Here is a 7411-nt window from a genome sequence, read left to right on the forward strand (position 1 = left end):
CGTTATTCTTATATTTTTGATTATTTGGGCTTGGCCCAAACAAAGCACTTGACATAGACACTTCACGTACACAGAGAACACTTTGGTATTAAAAAAAGGGAGTGTCTATATTACAATCAGACTGAAATTGAACTGGCCTGCTATCAAATCTGTGATCCATGAGCAAGCAATGAAAGGGCCCAAATAGCAACACTGCCACGTCATTACTCTCACGACCTTCTCTAGGTTATTGACAATTTTGTTTTCTTCACAACACTTTTGGAAGGAAACCTGGAATTCTCATGGCATTATCAAGGATCTGAATTTGCTTGAAACAAGAACAATTCACAGAAAATAACTTATTCATCTACGAGGAGTGACAAGATGCTATAGAAAACCAGTTTGATGATACATGACCGTACAACCCAGTAACTGTAAGTTACAACAATGTACGACAGGACAGCAAGCTACATAAAGCTTCAGACAATGTACAGCAAGACAGCAAGCTACATAAAGTTTCTCTACATAAAGCCAGTATTGATCCAACTTCTTCAAATCCTGACAATCTACTTGGACAAGGTAATTAAGAAACATCAAGTAGAGAAACTGAAATGTAAACACATATCCAGGTTGCATCAGCAACAAAAATTCCTGAAGAAAATAAATAAATAAAAAGCATACACTTGCTGCGGGTTAGTTGAAGATGAAGGATCCATCATGTTATGGGGAAATTCATACACTTCAGACAATTTGCCACATGTGTGGAACATAAAGAGAGTAATAATGAAGCTGAGAAAAGCATGGGTAACCATCAGTTACGGCAGATTGAAAAGGAAGATGAGTATTTAAATGAAGAGGGTATTGAGATTTCTTGGAAAATGGAAATATTGTAGCACACGAAGGAAATGTCATGAACACTGAGAGCATTATAATGCCGCACCTAGAAATGGAGTTCAACGCAAGAGAAGGACAAGAATTCTTTGACTTCTATTTGAGTGTTGCCGGATTCTCAGTTACCATTGTTGCAGCATCGAGGTACAATGAGTATAAATGAATCACAATGAACTGCAACAAACATGGCAAAGCAAAAGAAGTAGAAAGAGAAAGTATAACCTATTAGGAGGACAACAGTTATAGCAAAATCAGAGTGCTAGGTAGTGATGGTGATCTCAGAAAGCGGTGGCCACTGGAAAATTCACTATTATCTCACTGTAAAAACAGCAGTCACAAAAGAACTACTAAAATTTACAGAAGCTATAGGACCATAAATCCATCATCAATGTATTATAAATTAAACACCAGGAAAATGTAATATACATTCATAAAAATTCATGTGATCAAGCATTCTATATGAACTCACCGTACAAACAACAATGACACACTATATGGAGCTACAACTAGTCAGCTACTACAATAAATTACAAAATATATAGGGCAGTGTAAATCCACCATCACCATATTGTAAATTCAAAATCTATAGGGCAGTGTAAATCCACCATCACCATACTGATGCAGCTAGATTAGTTTGTGTGATGAAGCATTCTATATCAGCTCACTATACAAACAACAGTCACCAACTTTGTGGAGCAACTTTAAATTACAAAATCTATAAGACAGTAAATCCAACATCAGGACCTTGTAAATTCAACGTCAAGGTACTGTATATGCATTCAAACTAATTCCAATAATTATATATGCATTCAAACAACATCAGCATTCTTGTAAGCTGAAAACAACATTGTTGGTTACCTATTACATATAGTAGAAACAAAATTATATTATGATACTCATATAAATCAGACAAACTTTGGGCTATTGTGCAATAGCATGGTTCAGTTTATGTGCTTCAAATCACACGGGTCGGAGAAACAAACCGACTCTCCTTTTGGCTATTGTGCAGTAGCACGGTTCAGTTCAATCGCTTGACCAAAACAACTCCAAATCAGTATGACTCGAGCAGTTTGAATGATGTACCTTGGCTACATGGGCAGATGTAATTCCGATGAAGTCGGCAGTACGGAGAAATTCCGGCTAGGTTGGCAGAACAGTGAGATTTCCATGACTTCGGCAGAACGGCAAGACACCAATGTCGAGCACGGATGAAACGACGCAATTGGGTTCAGGCTTCAGTCGAGGGAGTGGATGTGTATTTCTATGTGTTGGGCCTCTAGAACGGCCAAATCAGTCGCTGTCGGACACCCCATGGGCGCACGAAGGATTGGATCAAGACAAACACATTGCAATCTAGTATGTGGAAGGCAAAGCATAGAGATAAAAACTACCAATACATATGTTTTGAAAGTGAGTCGCTAATAAGATGAGCAAGCTAGGATGCTTGTGGTAGAATATATAGGCCTTTCATTGCTACACCTGCCATTATATAGAATGAGAAAGTAAGTCATATCAGTAAGTGTGGTCTACCATAGAGCATAAAGGAACTCGGTTGATTAAGTAGCTATATATGCACATGTTAAAAAATTCTAGGCTACAAAGCCAAAGGAAACAGGAAGTAATCTGATATTATTGCTCCAGTTTATACATGAAGACCCATTGTTCAGTTTAGATTGCAGTTTAAAGCAAGAGCACCAACTCATACTATGGAAACCTAAAGAGCAGACCACAAAATTACCCATTTACATAATCTAACAAACTTTAAGATAGCAGTCCTGTGACCACAAGTTTACCAGTTACAATAAACTTCCAAATCAATTTTCCTTTCAGCACATACATGTTGAAGTATCCTCTCTTCAGTTCATGCTAAGCTCCAATTTAAAATCTGGCAAGTAAACTGATACAAAATGAAATACATAAGACATATGTTGTAGCATAAGATTGCAGTGAATAAATTGTAAGGCATGTGTTGTAGCACGACCATTGCATAATTTATTTTGTTCCAAGACAAAAAGGACTAAATATTTTTTCAGACAAAAAATGTATCATCATGAAAGTGTTCTTGCTAGGTGGAGACTTGAGACTGTACGTCCAACCAATAATTCTGAAACTGCATACCTACTGTCAGGTAACCCAGCATCCTCAACAGTGACCACCACAGTAGTCCTCCATTCCTATTTCAGAATTGATCAGAACAAGATCATCATGCAGCCATCCCCTTTCGCCGTTGGGTCGTCGCCGCCACTGTAGCCGATCTATATTGTCGCCATGCGCCGAGCTCTCGTTCTTTAGACCGGCGCCCTCCTCACTCCCCCAGCCACCGGACGGCAGCTGCTCGCCCCCCACCACCACGGCTGGAGCCTGCGGGAGAAGGGGTCGGAAGGACACAGGGAGGAAGAGGGGTAACGAGCGAGAAGAGGGCTCCTAGAGCCTCGGCTGGGTAGGAGGGATGGGAGGGAACAGAGAGGAAGAGGGCGGCCGGAGCGTCATGGAGCGTGGGTACTCGACGAAGTCCCGTTCCGGCCATGGGGATGTGGATCCAGCGGAGGAGATCCTCCAGCGGCAGAGCTTGGCAGGGCACCGGCGCTGGGAGGTGCAGCCGACAGGGAAGGGGAGGGGCGTCCGGATCCGCGGGTGCTGGCAACGAACGGCAGCTCGGCGGCGGTGGTGGCTGGTGGCGCGCGGTGAGGCGGGACGGGGCAAGAGGTGGCGGCGCGCTGCAGGAGGAGATGGGATTGGGAGGCAGGGTCATGCGAGTGGTCGGGTTTTTTTTTTCTCTCCGCTGTATCGGTTCGGGCTGAGTTATGACGAGGACTGTGGGTTCAATTATTAAAAACCACAAGACCTTTCTGTAAAAATGCCGCGATGGTGAACCTCCGTGCTTTATAAAGGGAGAGATTTCTTGCATGGGACCTAGAAATTCACCCAAAGACACACATGTGATTTCTCAACCAACTTTGATGCACTTGAGCCTGTGCTTGTAGTTTGAATTTGAATTATGCACATTAAATGCGCAGAAACTCAATTAATGTATAAAAAGGCCAAACGAACCTGAAATAATTCCAAAATTTAGCACAATACTTCTATTTGGTCTAATATGCCTGTATAAAAAAATTAAGGCGAGAGAAGGCAGTGTACGTATGTCGTTTCGCACACGGGGGTGACATGTTCCCTCTCGGAACCACGAGCCTTCTTGAGGGAAGCTCCGGTTTGCAAGAAGCTTACACCAAAGCTTGTCCCAATTCGGCCAAAAAGTTACCGCAGCATGTTGGTGCCATGTCATGACACCATGCCAAGTTTCATGATTTTCAGGCATGTTCTGGATTTACAGAAATTAAAAAACCAAGTTTCTCAATCTTTCCGGCCGAGCCATGACGCCCAGATGATTAAATTTCATTCTCATTTCTTGCATGGGGCCTAGAAATTCTCCCACACACATGTGATTTTCAACCAACTTTGGTGCACTGGAGCATGTGCTTGTAGTTCAAATTTGAATTATGCATATTAAATGCATAGAAACTCAATTAATGTATAAAAAAAGGCCAAACGAACCCAGAATAATTCCAAAATTTAGCACGATACTTCTATTTGGTATAATCTGCCTGTGTAAAAAAATTAAGACGGGAAAAAGCAGTGTATGCATCTCGTTTCGCACACGGAGGTGACACGTTCCCTCTCGGAACCGCGAGCCTTCTAGAGGGAAGCTCCGGTTTATAAGAAGCTTACACTAAAGCTTGTCCCAATTCGGCCAACAAAATTACCGCAGCATGTTGGTGCCATGTCATGACACCATGCCAAGTTTCATGATTTTCAGGCGTGTTTTGGATTTACAGAAATTAAAAAACCAAGTTTCTCAATCTTTCCTGCCAAGCCACGACGCCCAGATGTTTGAATTTCATTCCCATTTCTTGCATGGGACCTAGAAATTCACCCAACGATACACATGCGATTTTTCAACCAACTTTAGTGCACTGGAGCATGTGCTTGTAGTTTAAATTTGAATTATGCACATTAAATGCGCAAAAACTCAATTAATGTATAAAAAGGCCAAACGAACCTGGAATAATTCCAAAATTAAGCACGATACTTCTATTTGCTCTAATCTGCGTGTGTAAAAATATTAAGGTGGGAGAAGGCAGTGCACGTATCTCGTTTCGCACATGGAGGTGACACGTTCCCTCTCAAAACCACGAGCCTTCTTGAGGGAAGCTCAGGTTTGCAAGAAGCTTACACCAAAGCTTGTCCCAATTCAGCCAAAAAAATTACCGCGGCATGTTGGTGCCATGTCATGACACCATGCCAAGTTTCATGATTTTCAGGCGTGTTTTGGATTTACAGCAATTAAAAAACCAAGTTTCTCAATCTTTCCTGCCAAGCCACGACGCCCAGATGTTTGAATTTCATTCCCATTTCTTGCATGGGACCTAGAAATTCACCCAACGATACACATGCGATTTTTCAACCAACTTTAGTGCACTGGAGCATGTGCTTGTAGTTTAAATTTGAATTATGCACATTAAATGCGCAAAAACTCAATTAATGTATAAAAAGGCCAAACGAACCTGGAATAATTCCAAAATTAAGCACGATACTTCTATTTGCTCTAATCTGCGTGTGTAAAAATATTAAGGTGGGAGAAGGCAGTGCACGTATCTCGTTTCGCACATGGAGGTGACACGTTCCCTCTCAAAACCACGAGCCTTCTTGAGGGAAGCTCAGGTTTGCAAGAAGCTTACACCAAAGCTTGTCCCAATTCAGCCAAAAAAATTACCGCGGCATGTTGGTGCCATGTCATGACACCATGCCAAGTTTCATGATTTTCAGGCGTGTTTTGGATTTACAGAAATTAAAAAACCAAGTTTCTCAATCTTTCTGGCTGAGCCATGACGCCCAGATGTTTGAATTTCATTCCCATTTCTTGCATGGGACCTATAGATTCACCCAAAGACACACATGCAATTTTTCAATCAACTTCAGTGCACTGGAGCATGTGCTTGTAGTTCAAATTTGAATTATGCACATTAAATGCGCAGAAACTCAATTAATGTATAAAAGAGGCCAAATGAACCCGGAATAATTCCAAAATTTAGCACGATACTTCTATTTGGTCTAATCTGCCTGTGTAAAAAAATTAAGGTGGGAGAAGGCAGTGTACGTATCTCGTTTCGCACACGAAGGTGACACGTTCCCTCTCGGAACCATGAGCCTTCTTGAGCGAAGCTCCGGTTTGCAAGAAGCTTACTGATACGTCTCCAACGTATCTATAATTTTTGATTGTTCCATGCTATTATATTATCTGTTTTGGATGTTTAATGGGCTTTAATATGCTCTCGACTAACCTATTAACCAGAGGTCCAGTGCCAGTTTTTGTTTTTTGCCTATTTTAGAGTTTCGCCGAAAAGGAATACCAAACGGAATGAAACCTTCGTGATGATCTTTCTTGGACCGAAAGAAATCCAGAAGACTTGGAGTTGAAGTCTGGAACGCTACGAGGCGACCATGAGCCAGGAAGGAGCGCCCAGGGGGTAGGCGCGCCCCCACCCTCATGGGCCCCTCGTAGCTCCACCGACGTACTTCTTTCGCCTATATATACTCTTATACCCTAGAAACATCACAAAGAGCCACGAAACCACTTTTCCACCATCGCAACCTTCTGTACCCATGAGATCCCATCTGGGGCCTTTTCCGGCGATCTGCCGGAGGGGAATCGATCACGGAGGGCTTCTACATCAACACCATAGCCTCTTCGATGAAGCGTGAGTAGTTTACCACAGACCTTCGGGTCCATACTTATTATCTACATGGCTTCTTCTCTCTCTTTAATTCTCAATACAAGGTTCTCCTCGATGTTCTTGGAGATCTATTTGATGTAATATTCTTTTGCGGTGTGTTTGCCGAGATCCGATGAATTGTGGGTTTATGAACAAGATTATCTATGAATATTATTTGGATCTTCTCTGAATTCTTATATGCATGATTTGATACCTTTGCAAGTCTCTTCGAATTATCGGTTTAGTTTGGCCTACTAGATTGATCTTTCTTGCAACGGGAGAAGTGCTTAGCTTTGGGTTCAATCTTGTGGTGTCCTTTCCCAGTGACAGTAGGGGCATCAAGGCACATATTGTATTGTTGCCATCGAGGATAAAAAGATGGGTTTTATATCATATTGCTTGAGTTTATCCCTCTACATCATGTCATCTTGCTTAAAGCGTTACTCTGTTCTTATGAACTTAATACTCTAGATGCATGCTGGATAGCGGTCGATGTGTGGAGTAATAGTAGTAGATGCAGAATCGTTTCGATCTACTTGACACGGACGTGATGCCTATATTCATGATCATTGCCTTAGATATCTTCATAATTATGCACTTTTCTATCAATTGCTCGGCAGTAATTTGTTCACCCACCGTAATACATGCTATCTTGAGAGAAGCCACTAGTGAAACCTATGGCCCCTGGGTTTCTTTCTTATTATATTGCATCTCTTTTATTTACATCTTATCTCGTTTAGTATTTTGCAATCTTTACTTTTCAATCTATA

The 7411-nt window shown here is 41.7% G+C and overlaps 1 long non-coding RNA gene across 1 annotated transcript; it reads right to left on the reverse strand.

Annotated features, from left to right (window-relative positions):
• Window positions 1-323: 323 nt before the first annotated feature.
• On the reverse strand, window positions 324-3659 carry LOC125516070. The gene is made up of 2 exons (XR_007287228.1): window positions 2989-3659; window positions 324-2767 (listed from the first exon to the last, which is right to left on the reverse strand). It is a non-coding gene; the product is annotated as an uncharacterized LOC125516070 (long non-coding RNA).
• Between the last annotated feature and the right edge of the window lie 3752 nt (window positions 3660-7411).

Source organism: Triticum urartu, chromosome 6 (genome assembly GCF_003073215.2).
Source record: "Triticum urartu cultivar G1812 chromosome 6, Tu2.1, whole genome shotgun sequence".
In the NCBI taxonomy this organism is placed as follows: Eukaryota; Viridiplantae; Streptophyta; class Magnoliopsida; order Poales; family Poaceae; genus Triticum; species Triticum urartu.